This window comes from Podarcis liolepis (assembly GCF_965112155.1).
Source record: "Podarcis liolepis genome assembly, chromosome: 15".
Classification (NCBI taxonomy): domain Eukaryota; kingdom Metazoa; phylum Chordata; class Lepidosauria; order Squamata; family Lacertidae; genus Podarcis; species Podarcis liolepis.
In genome coordinates, this window is record NC_139566.1 from 496,495 (window position 1) to 517,727 (window position 21,233).

Below are 21,233 nucleotides of genomic sequence, written 5' to 3' on the forward strand. Positions count from 1 at the left end.
CACTGTGGGTTAAACTACAGAGCCTAGGACTTGCCGATCAGAAGGTCGGCGGTTCGAATCCCCATGATGGGGTGAGCTCCCGTTGCTCGGTCCCTGCTCCTGCCAACCTAGCAGTTCGAAAGCACCTCAAAGTGCAAGTAGATAAATAGGTACTGGTCCGGCGGGAAGGTGAACGGCGTTTCTGTGCGCTGCTCTGGTTCGCCAGAAGCGGCTTAGTCACGCTGGCCACATGACCCAGAAGCTGTACGCCGGCTCCCTCGGCCAATAAAGCAAGATGAGCGCCGCAACCCCAGAGTCGGCCACGACTGGACTTAATGGTCAGGGGTCCCTTTACCTTTACCTTTAGGGAGATCTGGGAGCGGGTACTTACTACTACTACTACTACTACTACTACTACTACTGGAAGTGTGTTCCTGTATAAACCATGCGACCCTCATGGAGGCACTTCCGTCTCAAGCCAGCAGTGGGCGCAAGAGAGACCGGCTCTCTCCCCCTCTGGCAGGGAAAGCAAACTGACGCATCCTTTCAGCAAGAAAGACCCATTTCTGAACAGGGGCTCAGAGAGGGCAGAGCTGAAGGGACCGCTGTGTTTTGGGTCACATATTGTTTTGGGATGGCCAAATTAGGTCCGTACATTATGCCAATCGAACTGGATTTGTCCCCATTCCTGTTTGGTAGCCAGGCACTGATTTCTTCTCACTTGAAGCTCTTGGAACCTTCCAGGGCAGCAGAAAACAAGCTTGCTCCCTCTTCCATGAGACCACCCTCTAGATCAGTGTTTCCCAACCACTGTTCCGCGGCACACTAGTGTGCCGCGAGATGTTGCCTGGTGTGCCGCGGGAAAAGTTAAAAAATTCGAAAGATTATTTTTTTTAAAGTCAAATTTTCGATTGGGGCGCCGTCACTAGATGACCCCTGGGGTTCCCTCCCTCCCGCTCTGCGCCTCCCTCCTGCCGGGATCCGTAGTCCCCTCGCCCTTGGGCTCCGCGCCCGCGCTGGGTGCACAAACTACGTTTCCCAGCGTGGCCTGGCGGGCCGGGCGTTTTGTTTGAAGCGCTCTTCTCCCGGCCTGCCTGCGCCCCCGCGGAGATCGGGCGGCAGGATGGAGCCCGGGGATCCCCGCGGAGGCGGAGCGGCGGAGGCTGCCCCCCAGGTAGGGCTGCGTCGGGGGTTTTTTATTTTTGCAATGCTGCATCCGCGCCGGAGGGGACGCATCGGACCGTGGGGAGACCCCTTGGCGGGCGTGCAAGGCAATGCATGCGAGCAGGCGTTGCATGGAGTGCAGTGCAATGCAATGGCAACGCGGCGCCCTGCATGCATGCATGCAACTTCCACCGGCGCTCCGGACTTGGCAGGTGAGGGGGGTCCCCAGTGGGCGGCAGAGAGAGCCGGGAGGGCGAAGGGGAGCCGGGGGGGAGCAGCGCTGCTCCCCGAGCCGAGCCCGGGGGGAAACTTCGGCGTCGTTGCGCCGGGTGTTGGAAGCGGAGGCTGGCGGGGGCCCCTCACCTGCAAAACCTGGTCGCCTCTCATATATTTCGTGCATTGCATTCATCGCCCGCTTTCTCCTCCAAGGAGCTCCGGGGGCGCGTGTGGTTCTCCCTGTGTTATCCTCGCAACAACAGCCCTGCGAGGTGAGTCAGGCGAGTGGCCCAAGGGAGCACCCAGGGATTGTCCTGGCCAGGTGGGGTGATTTGAACCCTGCTCTCTGCCCGGTCTTCGTCCTCATTTAGCCCCCACATGTGCATGACTGTGCATGACTGAGGTTTTCCCCCCTCGTCTTGGCTATGGTGTGAGTCTGCTGTTAATTAATGGGGTTCTGCCTTCGGAGAAGATGAGCCAGCCCTCAAGGAGGTGATTATGTAATTTGCTAGCAATTCATGTCCCTCCCGGCGTGACGCTGCGCGCTGACGTCACAGGGCTGTAATGGTGGTGTGCCTCGAGATTTTTTTCATGAAACAAGTGTGCCTTTGCCCAAAAAAGGTTGGGAAACACTGCTCTAGATATCTGAAGACGGCTATCACATCTCCTCTCAGTCTCCCTTTTCCAAGGCTAAACATACCCATCTCCTTCAACCATTCCTCATCAGGCTTGGTTTCGAGACCCTTGATCATCTTGCTCCCCCTCTTCTGCACACCTTCCAGCCTGTCAGTGTTCTTGTGGCGCCCAGAACTGGACACAGGATTCCAGGTGTGGTCTGACCAAGGCAGAATAGAGTGGGACTATGACTTCCCTTGATCTGGACACTAGACGTCTGTTGATGCAGCCTAGAATAGCCTTAGCTTTTTTTTGCTGCCGCATCGCACTGTTGACTCATGTTCCGCTTGTGGTCCGCCAAGACCCCTCGATCTTTCATTTGTGCATCTGGTTCTTCCTGCCTAAGTGCAGAACCTGACATTTGCCCCTCTTGAAATTTGCTTTGTGAGGTCGGGCCCAGTTCTCCAATCTGTTGAGGCCATCTGGCTGAACGTGTGTCAGACACCATCGTGCTGTATTTGTTCAGGGTTGTCGAGCAGACACTGAGCAGCGGGTCCGACTGGGTGTCTTCTGAAGTCTGCTGCTGCTGCTGCTTTAGAGATCGCCTTCAGGCGGCTCCTCTGGGGCGGGGGAGAGTGAAAAGAAGGCTAGTCAGGGTGGGAGGGAGCAGCGGAGCTGGGACCCTGCTTTGCCACCCCTCCCAAATCTGGCCCCGAGGCGCTTGGTAGGCCTAGCCTTGCCCCCTGCGCTCTCCATCCCATGCCCAGACTCTTCTGCTTGGCTCTGCTCCCAAAACTCACAGGGGAGACCCAGTGCCAGAGCTTGACAAGTGCCAATGCCAGCTAAGCTGTATGCCCCGTGGGCCAGAGCTGCTTTGACGGAGGTGCCATCCACACACACACACCCCTCCCTGCCCCATTCACCAATTCCTGGAACGCACTGCCATCTTCAGAGCAGCTAGCCAATTCTCCGCGAAGGACGTCTCTCTCTGCCCAGTGGGCTCCTGGGCTCCTGGAAAGGGGTGCTAACAAGCCTGTCACGCCATCACAAAAGATTAGGTGCTCATCGTTGTTAACACGCTGTTTCCTCTAAATAAGTAATTTGTCCCCAAACTTGTGTTCAATTATTAAACAAAACACGGGCATAATTTGGCTGTTCCAGAGATGCAGCAGCGTGCGCAGAGTAGTCCCCGGCTGCCTTCTCCTCCTCGCTTGCAGGCGCCTTGGGGGCCGCCCCTGAAAGTGGGTGGGGGGGCAGGGAGCAGCAGGGGTCCAGCGCCCACAGGATGAGGAGGGGGAGTCGGGGGGGAGAGAAAGTGGGTGGGTGTCTATATGCAGGTAGATGAGATAGGGTGGGGCGAGAAAGAGAGAGAAAATGGGGGGAGGATGGGGTGTGTTGGTGAGTGTGCATGTGTGCGGGGGGGGGGGGGAGAGAGAGAAGATGGAGGGAAGGGTTTGGGAGATGTGTGAGAAAAGAGAATGAGTTGATGATAGTTGAATGATGTAGTCAGGGCCGGATTGAGCTTTGATGAGGCCCTCAGCTCCTGAAGGTAATGGGGCCTTTTATATGTCCAGCTGTCCTTTGTCAACAACAAATTGCCACCATTTTTTGCGTTGAATCTATGCTATATAGTAATTTATGGACCTAATAGGTATCTAAAGCCATTTGCACATAACACACAGGAGCCCACACAACACAAAACACTGTTCCTGTATGTAGGTTTTATTTTTTTACCTTATATTTTGGAAATGTACATCCAGGTTTTTTTCTTTACATTTTTTGGGGGCCCCAAGAGAGTGGGGACCTAAGCTAGAGCTTGTTTAGCTTGTACGTAAATCCGGCACTGGATGTTGTGGGGGGGGGAGGGAGAAGATGATCCAGGTGAAGGAAGACCTGGCTATACACATGCCCCGCCCTCCTCTGGATCCTTCCTGGGTTGACAATTCACTTTTGAATGTTTGGACAATTCTAAACCCCAGTTAAAGCTCTGGTTTTCCCAGTCCCAGATGTATGGAGGTGAGAGCTGGACCATCGAGAAGGCTGATGGCTGAAGAATGGATGCTTTTGAATTCTGGTGCTGGAGGAGACTCTGGAGAGTCCCATGGACTGCAAGAAGATCCAACCTCTCCATTCTGAAGGAAATCAGCCCTGAGTGCTCACTGGAAGGACAGATCCTGAAGCTGAGGCTCCAAGACTTTGGCCCCCTCATGAGAAGAGAAGACTCCCTGGAAAAGACCCTGATGTTGGGAAAGATGGAGGGCACAAGGAGAAGGGGACGACAGAGGACGAGATGGTGGGACAGTGTTCTTGAAGCTGCCAGCATGAGGGAGGCAGTGGAAGACAGGAGGGCCTGGCGTGCTCTGGTCCAGGGGGTCACAAAGAGGCAGACACCACTAAACGACTCAACAACAACAACAAAATCCCAGTGCTGGAGGTCCTGGGAGGGGAGAGGGCTGTGGTGCTTGAATCCTGCTTGCTGGTTTCCCAAGGAGGCCTCTGGTTGACCACCGTGGGAATAGGATGCTGGACCATGATGGGTCCTTGGCCTGGTCTGCAGGGTCTTCTTAGCTCCCTATGGAACCTCCAGGTCCAGAGGTACTCTATCTAGATTCCTAGGTCATTGGAGGCACTTGACCCCTGTGGGAACAGGGGGCTGGGCTAGATGGGCCAGTGGCCTCATCCAGCAGGCTTTCTTTCACTCTTATGTTCTTATATGGATCCTGGCCCTGGCGCCTTGAGCTGGGCTTGCCAGCTGAATGGCTGCTGCCCCATTTTTTCCTGTGGGACGCTGGTTTGACATCAACTGATAGGAAGTGCCTACAGAGGGTGGTGAATACAGCACAAGATATTATGGGCTGTCCTGTGAATCCGCTGGATGAAATAGTGGAAGAATATTGCCTCAGGAGAGTGAGGAAAATTCTCAGGGATGATTATTCACACCCTGGCCAGCACTTTCTTGATCTCCTGCCCTCAGGCAGAAGATATAGAAGCAGGATTAGTTGCACCAACAGGGTAAAGAACAGCTTCTATCCGTGGGCTGTTAGGCTGCTGAATGAAAAGAGAACAACAGGGCAAGTGTCAGTAAACGAGGGGAATTAAGACTAAGAGAGCTGAGTGGGGGCTGTGCTTGTGTAATCTCACCGTATACAGGTTGTACAAGTGACAATAAAGTATTTCAATTCAATTTCCATCAATTTCAATATGGTTGTGTCCAAGGAAAAACTCCACCTCCATTTGCTGTAGCTAAGATTACCACCTTTGGTTGGGCAAAATAAAGGACAGGTCAGGATGAGCCTGAATACGTGAAAAAAGACGTCTCCTTTGAAGTCCTAACAGAACAGTGGACACTTTTCGCTCCGAAAAGGATGCTGACGTTTTTCTAGGGATGGGGGGCAGCCCCAGCTGCAGCTGCTCAGCCCCCAACCCGTCCATCTTTTCTTCCATCACGAGCAAATTCCTTCCAAAGTCTCCTCCCCCCCCCCCCCGCAACCCAGAGCCGTTGAATTATTCCGCAACAGGGAAATTTGTGGGTTTTTGACAAATCACGGCCGAGACCTCCTCCCTCCTTCCCGCCCTCTCCTCCGAAGGAAAGCTCTCTTCAAGGAGAGCATCTGATTAAAATAATACATTAGTCGGGCCTCAAACTTGTGCCATAATATCATGATTAAAAAGTGCAGCTGGGTGATGAGAGGCCTGCGGACGGGGAGGCAATTAAATCAATCTTGGAGGAGGAGGAGGAAGGCCTGAAAAGAGATGGAGGGGGGGGAAGGACTTGAAAGGGAGGCTTAGAGGAGAGGAGCGGCAGGCTTAATCGGAGCAGCTCAGAAGGTCTTAAGCTGAAGCTCAATGGAGTTATCTCTGGTTCCACGTAGACCAAGAATAAAGGCAAGGAATGTAATCTGGGGGGCGGAGGAGGAGGAGAAAGGAGAGCTAATGGGGACCCTTTACAAACACCCTGCCCCCCACCCCGCTCCAAACTTCTCACCAACGTAACTCCCAAGAGCACAAACCCTGCGTGTTTTGGCAGGATCTCAGATCTTTGGACTAGGTTTCCTGGGAGACCAGAGTTCGAAACCCGCTCAAATCAGCTCCCAGGGCCTTTGTGAGGATGAGGAGAGCCAGGGACCTGGAGTGAGGAGGAGATATAAGTGTAGTGATGGATTTGTGGAAAGGATTGAGATATGTACAGATTGAAGAGCCCGGCTGCTGCCCCCCCCCAGTCCAGCCTCCTGTTTCCACAGCGGCTGACCACATGCCCCCAAGGGAAACCCCCGAGCAGGATCCGGGTGCAAGAGCCCTCTCCCCTCCAGGAGTTTCCAGCACCTGGGATTCAGAAGCATCCCCGGATTTCCATTTTTTGCATTGCATTGAAATGAATGTGCGTTAGGTCAATCCGTGGGCAGCAAGGCAGGTAACATTGTCTCTGGCAGAAAGCAAGCTGCAGCAGAACGGAAGCAGCGCTGCTGGCGTCGAAGATGGGTCGGGCGGAAATCTCGGCCGCCTCAAATCCCTGTTGAAAAGCAAGTAAACGGTAAGTTCTTTCACAAAGCCATGGGTTGTGCCAAATGTTTGTCCTACCTATTGGAAATAGACGCCTGCCTTTACCGACGATTGAAGAATGGAGGATGAAGTCAATGGACTATGCAAAATTAGACAAACTAAAAGGAAGGATTCGAAACCGGCGAGACCAGAAATTCACGGAAGACTGGAGTAAATTTACAGACTATTTGAAAAGTAATTGTGAAGAACAGACAACGTTTGTAGGGTTGCAAGAAGTTTTGTGAGGAGTATTATTAGAAGTATTGTAAAAATGGAGAAGGGGGAGGAGGATTTGTTAAGAGATGTAAAGGCAATATAAAGTTAAGAAATGCATAAGAAGTGGTTAAAACGGTGGATCATCAGAGGTGCTGATGGAAGTCTAAAAAGATTGTATAAGCGATAAGTTTTGTGGTTACATTTTATAATTTATATGTTAAAATTAATAAAAAATATTATATATGAAATAGATGCCTGCCCCCATGCATTTCAGTGGACCTATTCATATTTTGGAGTAGAACTCAGTTGGGTGTGACCCTGCGCCTGCCTGCTCTGCGTTTGCAATCGATGCTGCACGCAATGATTAACCTCATAGAATCCTAGATTTGTCGGGTTGGAAGAGACCCCCAAAGGTCATCTGGTGCAACAACCCTCTTCAATGCAGGAATCTCCAGTGTGGACCCCTTACTCTGTTTCCCCTCTGCTTGTCTTCCCACTAACTTCTTCTTCCAAACCTCCAATTTGCTGGTGAAATACGAGGCGGCATAAAACCTCCCCAAACTAGCCTTCTCCAAGGACGGCACGCTGGCTTTTATGACCCCAGAGCACGTCGAGAGTGCAACTTTGCAGCCGTCACAGCAGCCGCATTATTTACTGCCCAGCTACGCCTCTAATTAACTGCGGTGAAAAAATAATATTTATCCCTGTGTGATGGGGAACAATGAATGCAAAAGACCTTTGATGGCAAAGATATAGTCTCCCACAGAGGGCAAGGCGGAGAGAGGCTTATTTGCTGGGTGTCGTTACAGGCCCGATAAAACACGCAGCGCACTCTGGGAAGGATATACGAGGGTCTATAAAATATTATAATGAGCCTGGGACCACCAGAGATCTTGGCCAGCACTCCAGCTGGAAGGCCTGGACACCAGTTCTGGTAGAAATTGGATTTTCTGGAGGGTCCGAGGAACAAAAACAGCACCTTTAGATATGGATGCCATGAGGGGCAGCGGTGGTGTAGTGGTTAGAGTACTGACCTGGGAGAGACCAGGGTTTGAATCCCCCTGCTCAGCCATGAAGCTCACGGGATGTGACCTCGGGGCCCAATCGCTGCTTCTCTCAACCTAACCTTCCTCACAGGGTTGTTGTGGGGGTTAAATTAGGAGGCAGGGAGAACCATGTAAACCACCGAGAGCTCCTTGGGTGAGGGGAAAGGTGGGATGTAAAGGCAATCAATCAATCAATCAATCAAGCCCCCCCAAAATTGATCCAAGATCACCTAAATTTTAAAACCTTTTTTTGTGGGGGGAGAGCTCTCTCTCTCTCATGGTCAACAATGTTTTTATGCAAATCTATGGTGCAACCATAGGGACGCGGGTGGCGCTGTGGGTTAAACCACAGAGCCTAGGGCTTGCCGATAAGAAGGTTGGCGGTTTGCATCCCCACGACGGGGTGAACTCCTGTTGCTCAGTCCAAGCTCCTGCCACCCTAGCAGTTCGAAAGCACGTCAAAGTGCAAGTAGATAAATAGGTACCCCTCTGGCGGGAAGGTAAACGGCGTTTCTGTGCTCTGCTCTGGTTCGCCAGAAGCAGCTTAGTCCTGCTGGCCACATGACCCGGAAGCTGTACGCCGGCTCCCTCGGCCAATAAAGCGAGATGAGCACCGCAACCCCAGAGTTGTCCACAACTGGACCTAATGGTCAGGGGTCCCTTTATCTTTACCTTTATGGTGCAACCACATTTGGAATATATGGTACTTTGGGTGTCTATAGTTCTGGTTGCTTCAACCCCACCCAAAAAATGGGTTGGAAAAAGTTCAGAAAAGGGCCACCAGACTGATTGAGGGGTTGGATTGACACTCCTGCGGAGAAAGGTTGCAGGATTTGGGACTTTCAAGTTTGGACAAAAGGTGAGGAAGAGGCAACAGGATAGAAGTTTAAGAAAGGATGCATGGAATGGTGAAAACGGGCAGAGAGAAGCTTTTCCCGCTGTCCCCTAACACTGGAATCCACTGAAGCTGAATGCTGGGAGATTTAGGACGGGTGAAAGGAAGCCCTTCTTCATACAGCGCAGAATTAACCTGTGGAACTCCCTGCCACAGGAGGCAGGAATGGCCACCAGCTTGGATGCTTTAAAAGAGGATAAGGCCAATTCATGGAGGAGGCTCCTGTGTTCGGATCCTGCTTTGGGGCATCCGGTTGGCCACTGCGAGAACAGGAGGCTGGCGTAGATGGGCCATTGGCCTGATCCTGCAGGCTTTCCTGACATACTTACATACTCTACTCTTGTTCCCATCAGGATCCCCGTCCCGGAGGCCTGATGAAGAGGTCTAGGGACCGCACCCCCAAAAGTCCATGTCCTCTAGGACTGCAGCTCTGGCCAACGCATCTAAGTAGCACCTCAGCCCCACCGCCCCCAACTGATTCATTTCCCCTGAGGCTCTGCGGGTGCCGGAGGGCGAGGAGAGGAGGAGCGACTCTCGAGGAGACCCTCCAGAGCACGGAGGGGAGCAGCCTTGGGAAGCTCTGCCTGATTCCTCAGCCCTGATTCATGAAAGCAGCCGGGCCATGAGTGATATTCCCAGGAGAGCGTTTAGACGGGAGCCGGTGCGAGTAATTTAGTGGGAGCATTAAGACGGCACCGGATTACTTATTTATGGGAACTTCTTGACAGATCTGTCGCTCCATAATTCATGCTGCGGAGCGTTTAGTCAGGGTCGCCAGTAAATAATTCACTTATTATAAACTAAGGGGTGTTTTGCGAAAGGCTGAATTACGGCCTCCCTCCTGATTCGGGGCTGTAAATATGGAAAGTGACGGCGCCATCGTCTTCCCAGGCTAGAATCTGGGAAGGAGAATCACAGAACCAGAGAAGCTCAGAGCTGGAAGGGACCCCGAGGGTCATCCAGTCCAACCCTCAGCAAGGCAGGAATCTCAGCTCAAGCAACCAGGACAGAAGGCCCTCCGACCTCTGCTTGTTGTTTAGTTGTTGAGTCGTGTCCGCCTCTTCGTGACCCCATGAACCAGAGCACGCCAGGCCCTCCTGTCTTCCACTGCCTCCCTCATGCTGGTAGCTTCCAGAACACTGTCCCACCATCTCGTCCTCTGTCATCCCCTTCTCCTTGTGCCCTCAATCTTTCCCAACATCAGGGTCTTTTCCAGGGAGTCTTCTCTTCTCCTGAGGTGGCCAAAGTCTTGGAGCCTCAGCTTCAGGATCTGTCCTTCCAGTGAGCACTCAGGGCTGATTTCCTTCAGAATGGAGAGGTTGGATCTTCTTGCAGTCCATGGGACTCTCAAGAGTCTCCTCCAGCACCAGAATTCAAAAGCATCCATTCTTCGGCGATCAACCTTCTTGATGGTCTAGCTCTCACTTCCGTACATCTGGGACTGGGAAAACCATGGCTTGAACTAGACGGACCTCTGCTTAAATACCTCCAAGGAAGGAGAGTCCACAACTTCCTCCACTATTAAGTGAGGTGATAAAAATGTGATTAAAACGAACAAACAGGAGGTGGAGCAGTTCAGATCTTGGCATTTGCATCAAAGAGGAAAGTCAGGTGCTAAAAATCAGTGCCTGGGTTTGGGGCAGGAGACCTTCCCAGCCCTCCCTGACAAGGCTGCAGATTGATCCCGGGACCTCCAGGGTCTGTGGCGGGGGGGGGGGGTCTCTCCCTGCCCTAACTGGAGCTGCTGCTGGAGACTGAACCTGGAACCTTCTGCATGAGAAGCAGGTGTCCTGCAGATTTATGAGCCCTCCCCCTTATGCTAAAGTCAGATTCCAGTCCTCATGGTTCTGAGTTAAATAGGAAAGCAGGAGGTTGTCTTGGACTGAGTCAGAACTTTGGTCCATCCAACTCACTACAGCAGTAAAAAGGTGATTGCCGAAGAATGGATGTTTTGAATTCTGGTGCTGGAGGAGACTCTTGAGAGCCCCATGGACTGCAAGAAGATCAAACCTCTCCATTCTGAAGGAAATCAGCCCTGAGGGATCACTGGAAGGACAGATCCTGAAGCTGAGGCTCCAAGACTTTGGCCACCTCAGGAGAAGAGAAGACTCCCTGGAAAAGACCCTGATGTTGGGAAAGATGGAGGGCACAAGGAGAAGGGAACGACAGAGGACGAGATGGTGGGACAGTGTTCTCGAAGCTACCAGCATGAGGGAGGCAGCGGAAGACAGGAGGGCCTGGCGTGCTCTGGTCCAGGGGGTCAGGAAGAGGCGGACACAACTAAACGACTAAACAACAGCAAAGGGACCCCTGACCATTAGGTCCAGTCGTGGCCGACTCTGGGTTTGCAGCCCTCATCTCGCTTTACAAGCCGAAGGAGCCGGTGTACAGCTTCCAGGTCATGTGGCCAGCATACATTGGTACCTTGGGTTAAGAACTCAACTTGTTCTGGAGGTCCGTTCTTAACCTGAAACTGTTCTTAACCTGAAGCACCACTTTAGCTAATTGGGTCTCCTGCCGCCGCCGCACCACTGGAGCACGATTTCTGTTCTCATCCTGAAGCAAAGTTCTTAACCTGAGGTACTATTTCTGGGTTAGCGGAGTCTGTAACCTGAAGCGTCTGTAGCCTGAAGCGTCTATAATCTGAGGTACAAGTGTATTGTCTGCAGTGGCTCTCAGCGCCTCCCCGTGCTGAGTGGGAGTCCAGCCTTCTGCACACAGGGCAGATCCCCTAGCCTAAGGTTACCAGGTTATTTTCAATGAATCCGCTGACACTTTTCAACTTCAATGGATTTTGTATGGGGACTGATTTGTAAATCCGGGGACTGCCCCCGGGAAACGGGCATGTGTTGGTCCCGGGGGGGGGGAAGGTACTAATACCGCAGCCGAGGTTCAGTCCAGAGTCACTAGCATGGTAGACGATCACTAGATGAGACTCAAGGTCCGAAACAGGGAGCTGGGCGGGGGAGCAGGAACGCTGGTAGAGCAGAAGCAGGGAGCCAGGCGGGGAACAGGAACACTGGTGGGTCAGGAGCAGGAAGCCGGGCGAGGAACAGGAACACCGGAGAGTCAGGAGCAGGAAGCCGGGCGAGGAACAGGCACACCGGGAGTGCAGATCTAGGTCTGGGTAAATGCAGGTACTCCACAATGACGTTGCTCCCGCAACCTGGGACCAGGCTGCCTGACCTTTATCTTCTTCTAAGGCCGGGGGCGGTCCCGGCCCCCAGGAGCCCCGCCTCCTCTGGCCTTAAGGCGAGCACTCCTCCTGGGAGAGACCAGTTCCCTTCGCCTCTCTGCCCTAAGCCTCTGCAGTTCAGGAGAGGCCGAAGGGTTACTGGGCCCCGGGGGAGGCTCACCTGTAGCCACTGAGTCCTCCAGCACCTCTGGGGCCAGAATGGTCTCACCTGGTGCCTGCCCCTGAGGATCTGGCACAGGTGCAGGCTCCTCAGCATCTAGGCCTTGCCCCAGTTCAGCCGGCCCTGGAGGCGGGGACTCCTGTGCCGGCTGGGATTCCTCCGGTTCACTCTCAGACTCGGAATCCCAGGCCATCACAGGGCACCTCTGGTAACCTTACTCTAACCCAGCGGTTCTCCACCTGTGGGTCCCCAGATGTTGTTGGACTACAACTCCCATCATCCCTGAGCTCTGGCCTTGCTAGCCAGGGGTGATGGGAGTTGTAGTCCAACAACATCTGGGGACCTGCAGGTGGAGAGAGGCTGCTCTAACCACACAGCCCTTTCCTGTTTCGGAATGTGAGAAGCTGCCTTGTGCTGGTCTTTCTCTCTCTCTCTTGCAGGCTTCCTCAATCTCGGCCCTCCAGATGTTTTGAGACTACAGTTCCCATCATCCCTGACCACTGGTCCTGCTAGCTAGGGATCATGGGAGTTGCAGGCCAAAAGCATCTGGAGGGCCGAGCTTGAGGAAGCCTGCTCTGTTGTCTACAGAGCCTCCAAGTGTCCCTATTTTCCAGGGGCAACCCCAGGTTTACAGAAGCCGTCCCACTTTCAGATGTGATCCCAGAATGTCCCGGTTTTCCTTAAGAAGTCCCTATTTTCATCAGAGGGTGTGGAGTTATGTGACCCCGAGCCAAGGAGATAAGTACCTAAACAACCTTTAGAAGATGTCTGAAGGCAGCCCTGTATAAGGAAGTTTTTTAATGTTTAGTGCTGGGGCAACCCAATCAGATGGATGGGGTACAAATATTATTGTTGTTGTTGAATAGGATGTCCCTATTTTCACCATAGAAATATTAGTCAGTCTAATCTGACTTGCATTTCTCCATTTGGAGAATTTTGGCACTGAAAAATTAAGAAAACACAAATTATTGAGGACAGCTGTGTTTGATGTGCATTTTAGAAGACATCTGAAAGCAGATGTGTACAGGGAGGAGTTTAATGTTTGAGGCTTTTGGCGTTTAAAAATGTTGTTGGAAGCCACCCAGAGTGGCTGGTGCAAGCTGGTCGGATGGGTGGATAATAATAATAATAATAATAATAATAATAATAATAATAATAATAGCAGCAGCAGCTTTGGGGCACTGTGAATTGGACAGCTTCAAGTTAAAACACCCCAATTTCTCCACCCTCACCTCTTAGGGGTGATGGAAGTTGTAGTTTAACAATATTCTGGGGAGTCAAAGGGTGTCCACCCGAGAGAGAGAATAAGAATAAAAATCAGGATCAGGCCAATGGCCCATGCAGCCCTGTATCCTGCAGGAAACCCGCCAGCAGGATCCGAGCGGCAGAGCAACTCTCCTCTCCTGTGGTTTTCCTGCACCAAGGATCTCCCTTTCCTCCATGAATTCCCCCAATCCTCCCTGTGGCAGGGAGTTCCACAGTTTAACCACACGCTGCGCGAAGGAAGACAAGGATCTCAGCTGACTGACAAAGAGAACTGAAGTCTGTGAATGTTGGTGGCCTTACAAACATGTCTCAGCCTCTAAGGTGCCACAAGGCTCTGGGTGTTGATGGCACTGTGGAAATAAATCTCCTTGTCAATCAGATTTCAAGCATCGCCGGCTCCAGCCTCTGATCCCCCCTGGATTTCCCAAAAGAGGCTCACGGCTTTGCATCGTCAGCTGCAGCACGAAGAAGGCCCTGTGTTTCCTTGCCCCTTCCCCTGATCTGGATGTCCGGGAAGTTCGAAGGATATTGCAGAGTTGGAAACGATTGAGAAAAGGGAATGGAGCGGATCCCCTGGGGAGAAAGGGAGCAGCGTTTGGGACTTCTTAGTCTGAATAAAAGGCAAGTCAGAGAGACCTGAGAGAAGCTTATAAGGCGATTCCTGGATACAGAAAACTTCCTCCTTCTCTCAGAACTCATGGGCTGAACCTTGAAGCTGAACCCTGGGAGATTCAGGAGAGATAAAAGAAAGGACTTTGAAGGATTTTGGCATTGCAAAATTAAGAAAATGCAAATTATTGAGGACAGCTGCATTCGATGTACGTTTTAGAAGACATCTGAAAGCAGATGCGTACAGTGGAGCTATGGAACTCACTGCCACTGGAAGCAATGATGGCCACCAACTTGGATGGCTTTAAAAAAGGATCAGACAAATTAATGGAGGAAGAGGGGGCTCTTGAGGACTACTGGCCACGAGGGCTAAGGGCAGCAATGCTTGTGAATACCAATGAAATGAAGGAGACGCGAGGGCAGCAGTGCTCGAATCCTGCTTGAAGCTTTCCCATAAGGAGCATCTGGCTGGCCACTGTGAGAAGACGATGCTGGACCAGACAGGCATTGGCCTCATCCAGCACGCCCTTCTTACGTACTTATGGAACCCCAGTTGCAGAGGCAGTCTATCTGGCTTCCTAGGTTTGTAGGGGTAAAGGTAAAGGGACCCCTGACCATTAGGTCCAGTCGTGGCCGACTCTGGGGTTTCTCATCTCACTTTACTGGCCGAGGGAGCCAGCGTGCAGCTTCTGGGTCATGTGGCCAGCATGACTAAGCTGCTTCTGGCGAACCAGAGCAGCGCACGGAAACGCCGTTTACCTTCCCACCGGAGGGGTACCTATTTATCTACTTGCACTTTGACGTGCTTTTGAACTGCTAGGTTGGCAGGAGCAGGGACTGAGCAACGGGAGCTCACCCTGTTGCAGGGATTCGAACCGCCGACCTTCTGATTGGCAAGTCCTAGGCACAGTGGTTTAACCCACAGCGCCACCCGCGTCCCTTTGTAGGGGTATTTGGCCATGATGATGCCAGGCCATTGGCTTGATCCAACGGTCTCATTGTCCATTCTTATTTCAACCTTTCCGCATGCAAGGAAGGCGTGTTTCTGCCCAGGGCTCCTGGGGTCCAGGGCGGTGGAGACAGAGGACAAGGCACCATAGATTATTCCTTGCTTGCTCCCCCCCCCCAGTGTTTCTCCTTCCCCAGCTCCTTCTCCCACCCCCACCGCTTCTTCTCTTTCCGAATCCCAAACAGGGTTTATTATCCTGCCGCCTCACTGCGACCAAATTGATCAATGTTTCACGCAGCTGGAAAAGCAGTGGGCAGGGAAGCGGAGATTAAACAAGGAAGGAATTTTCTGGTTCTGCTAAAAGGAGCTCTTCTTTCCCCCAGCCCCTCTCGTCAAAGCCCCCTCTCCCCATCCTGAACTCTCCTGAGCTGAGAGGTCTGGGGGCTGCGCAGGATTTCATAGAATCACAGAATTGTAGAGTTGAAAGGGATCCGCAGGGGTCATCTAGTCCAACCCCCTTCAGTGCAGGAATTGCAGCTAATTCCAACCTCTGTTTAGAAACTTACAAGGAAGGAGGGCCCACCAACTTCTGAGGGAGTCCATTCTGCCATTGAACAGCTCTTACCATCAGAAAGTTCTTCCTAGTGTTTAGTCGGATCCCTTTGAATCCCTTTGAATCCCTGTTCTTTGGCTTCTGGTAGAATGCTTTTTAAACAATCGCATGTTTTAAAGCTCATTCTTTTCTTTCTCGTCTGCTCTGCTGGAGCTGGTCTGCGACCATATAATAAATGATTTTATTTGATCTGATATACTGTTTCCCCTCCCAGCTGAGATTACGAAAGAAGCAGTGGAGATAAAATCGGTTAAAATCGGGGGGGGGGGGGAACCTCACTTACGAAATGCCTGCTGGGAGAGAGAGTCCTGTACTAAGCGCCTGAAGTTCAACAGGGAAGGAGCCTGCCTGTTCTCAGGTGGGAGGAAGTTCCACAGGACCCCCCTATGGACTGCATGTCTTCTGGCAGATGTGAGCCCTGAATCTGGGCCATGGGGGACCAATGGCAAGGCTCTGCAAGATTTTGAGAACCAGAGTTTGACCCCAGCAACTGTTTAGTTGTGTTTTCCACCAGCTGGAGCCTTTGGCCCAGACCCCAAGGGCAGCCCCACACTGAGCGCATTGCAGCCGTCAAGTCTTGCCAATTCCACAACCTGCCAAAAGGATCCTCTTTCTCATACACTCAGTGCACAAACTCTGGAACTCCCTGCCACAGTAGGCAATGACGGCCACCAAATCCAGTGTCTTTAAAAGAGGCTTGGACAAATTCATGGAGGAGAATGCGCTCTCTGTGGGGCTTCCCTAGCACTTGACCACTGGTGCAGGATGCTGCAGCAAGGTTGCTGAAAGGAGTGAGGCCTTGTCTGTATGCAACACTGGTGATCAGAGTTCTGCACCGGTTGCTGATTTGCTACCAGGCCAAGTTCAAGGTGTTATTCCTAGTATAAAGGTAAAGGTAAAGGGACCCCTGACCATTAGGTCCAGTTGTGACCGACTCTGGGGTTGCGGCGCTCATCTCGCTTTATTGGCCGAGGGAGCCGGAGTACAGCTTCCGGGTCATGTGGCCAGCATGACTAAGCCGCTTCTGGTGAACCAGAGCAGCGCACGGAAACGCCGTTTACCTTCCCGTCAGAGCGGTACCTATTTATCTACTTGCACTTTGACGTGCTTTCGAACTGCTGGGTTGGCAGGAGCAGGGACCGAGCAACGGGAGCTCACCCCGTCACGGGGATTCAAACCGCCAACCTTCTGATTGGCAAGTCCTAGGCTCTGTGGTTTAACCCACAGCGCCACCTGAGTCCCCTTATTCCTAATATACAAAGCCCTTAACAACTTGGAACCCGCCTGCCTTTGAAATCACTTGAGCCCACATGTGCCCTCTCAATCACTTTAAGGAGTGGAATTGGCATGGCCGCAGGTGCCACATAACACCCATTCTGAAATTTGTAAGGACTCATCCATTTAGTGTGGCAATGCCTATCCTTGGAACTCCCTGCCTATTGATATCAAGCAGGTGCCTTCGCTGTTCTTTTTTCAGCGCCTGCAAAAAACAAAACAAAAAAACATTTTTGTTTAGATAAGTCTGCCCAGAGTTTTAGAAAGCTGGTGTGTGTTTAAATCTGCTTTAGTATTTTAACTGTTTGCATGTTTCAAACTGTCGTAATTCCCCCCCCCCCCGATTTTCTTGTTTTATCTTGTTTTATCTTTAACTTTCAGTCTTTTGGTTTTACATTCAAGCGGTGCACAGTTTCTGTAAAATAAATACATAAATGGCTGCTAGCCACGATGTCTGTGGTCTGTGCCTCTGTGGACAAAATCTTCCGAATACCAGTGACGGGAAACTGCAGGAGGGGAAGAGGGCTCCGGGTTCGAATCCTGAGCTGAGATATTGTTTAGATGTTTTTGTTGGGGGGGTCATTGTTGCTGTTGCTGCTGTTAATTTATCTTTATTTTGGATCTTAGAATAACATAATCATGGAATTGTAGAGTTGGAAGGGGTCCCTCAGCGCTCATCTAGCCCAACCCGGTGCAAGGCAGGAATCTCAACTCAAGCATCCCTGAGAGACAGTCATCCAGCCTCTGCTTAAAGACTTCCACTGCCAGGTGGAAATGGTTCAATTTGGTCAGTTGGATGTCTCGTTTATGGTTTATGACTACTTTTATTATGGCTAAAATAAAAAAATTCCTTCCAGTAGCACCTTAAAGACCAACTAAGTTAGTTCTTGGTATGAGCTTTTGTGTGCATGCACACTTCTTCAGATACCACACTTCTTATCTGAAGAAGTGTGCATGCACACGAAAGCTCATACCAAGAACTAACTTAGTTGGTCTTTAAGGTGCTACTGGAAGAATTTTTTTTTAATTTTGACTATGGCAGACCAACACGGCTACCTATCTGTAACTTTGTTATGGCTGCAATTTTAAAAAGTGCGTTGCAAGCTGCCTTGAGCAGGGTTTTAACTTTGGGAAGGCGGCATACAAATAAGGCGACTGATCGATTGATCCGTTGAATGCTGCTTGACTGATTTAGAGGCTTCCTTTTTGCTCATGTGGTCCTTCAGGAGAGAGGCAAAATGCCGCCTGCCTGCAATGCTGGGAACTCAGACTCTGACAGCTCAGGGGCCAACATCCCTTACAGCCTGGGATTCCCTCCTGGGCAAGAGGGAGAGAGAGAGAGAGAAATCAAATCCTTCCCTCCAGTTCCCAGCGCAGCCCAGAGCTGCCTAATGTCTCTCGCAAAGATGTCACCGAGAGTCCTGAGGGGACCCAAAGTGTCTGGGCTAAATATCATTTCTGGAGACTCCTCAACTGCCTGCCAACATCCAGGGGATGGAATGAGAGTCACCACTTAGCGCATCACCGACAGAGAGAGAGAGAGAGAGAGAGAGAGAGAGAGAGAGAGAGAGAGAGAGAGGAAGGAAGGAAGGAAGGAAGGAAGGAAGGAAGGAAGGAAGGAAGGAAGGAAGGAGATGCAATAGGAGACTCCTCTTAATGTTACAGGTAGTAGCCGTGTTGGTCTGCTGTAGTCGAAACAAAATTAAAAAAATCCTTCCAGTAGCACCTTAGAGACCAACTAAGTTTGTTATTGGTAAATAACAATAACTATATATATATATATATATATGCTTTCGTAGATTTTCACGGGTACAGGAATGCAGGTTTTGGTGTCTTCGGGTGTCTTCCCGTGTAAGAGTTGGGGTGTCTAGGCGACGTTTCGACGAGGTCTCACTCGTCATCTTCAGGCTGGTGCTTTCGGCTTCTTGTTACTGGGCTCTGTTCCAGTAACAAGAAGCCGAAAGCACCAGCCTGAAGATGACGAGTGAGACCTCGTCGAAACGTCGCCTAGACACCCCAACTCTTACACGGGAAGACACCCGAAGACATCAAAACCTGCATTCCTGTACCCGTGAAAATCTACGAAAGCATATATATATATATATATATGTAAAGGTACCCCTGCCCGTACGGGCCAGTCATGTCTGACTCTAGGGTTGTGCGCCCATCTCACTTAAGAGGCCAGGGGCCAGCGCTGTCCGCAGACACTTCCGGGTCACGTGGCCAGTGTGACAAAGCTGCTCTGGCAAGCCGGCACCAGCGCAGCGCATGGAAACGCCATTACCTTCCCGCTATAAAGCGGTACCTATTTATCTACTTGCACTTAGGGGTGCTTTCGAACTGCTAGGTGGGCAGGAGCTGGGACCGAATGGCGGGAGCTCACCTCGCCGCGGGGATTCGAACTGCCAACCATACGATCGGCAAGTCCATATAACACAAACTGAGTTGGTCTCTAAGGTGCTACTGGAAGGAAATTTTTTATTTTGTTTCTTGATGTTAGTCAGCCTCTGCCTTCTTGCAACTCGAATCCATCCTGTCCTCCACTCTGGAGCTGCAGAAAACAGGCAAGTTCCCCCACCTTTTATTCCAGGAAAAAAAGCACTGGAAGAGCTGGTTCCCATACCTTGACAAAAGTGTGTCAATGGTGCCACCACAAAACAGCACCCTACGCGCGCACACACACACACACACACACACACACACACACAGCCTTGTTCTGCATAGGATGGACAGAGGAGGTCCAGGAAATCAGTCGCCCTCACCTGCGGCAGAGGAGGGCCATGATCCAAGGGTGCCCCCTGCCCCTCCCGACATTTTGCAACCTGAATCACTACGCCATTGAAGCACCAGCTCCTGCCTTCATCTGACCCAGCCCAGGGGAGAACATATGCACCCCCCTGAGAAGAAGAAGAAGAGTTTGGATTTGATATCCCGCTTTATCACTGCCCGAAGGAGTCTCCAAGTGGCTCACATTCTCCTTTCCCTTCCTCCGAGAGACTTCAGAGAAGTGCGACTGGCCCAAGGTCACCCACCAGCTGCAGGTGGAGGAGTGGAGATGCAAACCCGGTTCCCCAGATTACGAGACTACCGCTCTTAACCACTACGCCATCTGAGCAATGCAGGAGCTCAAGGGATGCCCCCGAGGGTCTTGACTTCCCGGATGCTCATTCACACAACCTGGCAGACACCCCCTTTTCCGATCCTAGAATCAGAGAATTGTTGGAAGGGAACTCCAAGAGTCATGTAGTCCAACCCTCTGCAATGCAGGAATCACGGCTCAAGAATCCCTGGCAGATGGCCATCCCACCTGCATTGAAAAGCTCCCAAGGAAGGAGAGGGCGTCCGTCCCGCTGTCTCAAGGCTCTTACCATCAGAAAGTTCTCGCTTGGGTTGAGTCGGAATCTCCTTCCCTGTCCCTTTCTGTCCATCGCTTCAGGTCTCCCGCTGTGGAGCTGCAGAAAACAAGCTTGGTCCGTCTTCAGGTGTTTGAAGACAGTTCTCTTGTCCCCTCTCAGTCTTCCTTCTCCAGGCTAAACACCCCCAACTCCCTCGACTGTTCCTCATCAGGCTGGGTCATCATGATCCCTTCCTCCCCACAGACACACTCACAAACTCCTTTTCCCTGCTGGATATGCCCTGCCATTGAAAGAAATCACATTAAGGGAAGAAAAAAAACCTCTTTCAGAACCCAACACAGTTTATTGCTGCCACCTGCTGGACAGGTTAGAGTTGAGGATATCTTTTTTTGGTTCGAAAGAAGAGGATAAGGTTATTTGAAGCTTAACCATCTGTTTGAGGACTTTGTCTGCTTCTGGCTATAAAGCAAAAGGGACCCCTGACCGTTAGGTCCAGTCATGGTGGACTCTGGGGTTGCGGCGCTCATCTCCCTTTATTAACCAAGGGAGCTGGCGTACAGCTTCTGGGTCATGTGGCCAGCATGACTAAGCTGCTTCTGGCGAACCAGAGCAGCACATGGAAATGCTGTTTACCTTCCCGCCAGAGTGGTACCATGAAAGGATTCCAGATTCTTGTTCCATCCAGATGTTTCTGGCGACCATCTCCATCGCCCTCTGCTGTCGGCTGTGCTGGCTGGGGCCGACGGGATCTGCGGAGTCAAGGAGCATCCTGGGGGCACCACGTTGGGGAAGTCTGGAGTGCACTGGCCAGAGGCAGCTCTCTGAGGTTTGAGATGTCGCCGGGGATCGAACCTACAACCTTCTGCATGCAAAGAGGGCGACCTGCCAGGAAACTACCAAATGGGCTGAACAGGGCCAGCGCCAGGGCTTTGCAGGGCTTTTGGTGATCCTACCTCCCCCCCCATGTTATTTTTGCCCCCTCCTTGCAGCAAGGAAAAGTCAAACTGGTGAAATTAGCACACTCTGAAATTGTACAAGAACCAAAACACACCCGTCTTTCGAAACCCAAACTGATCTGAATATTGCAACGAAGTTCTCCAACCAAAGAATATTTTACACCCCCCCCAAAAAAAAAACAC

The 21,233-nt window shown here is 51.6% G+C and overlaps 1 protein-coding gene across 2 annotated transcripts in view; it reads left to right on the forward strand.

Annotated features, from left to right (window-relative positions):
* Nucleotides 1-21,233, forward strand: part of LOC310694203 (uncharacterized protein) — a 246,994-nt gene that overhangs the window by 188,736 nt on the left and 37,025 nt on the right. The window lies entirely within an intron of this gene.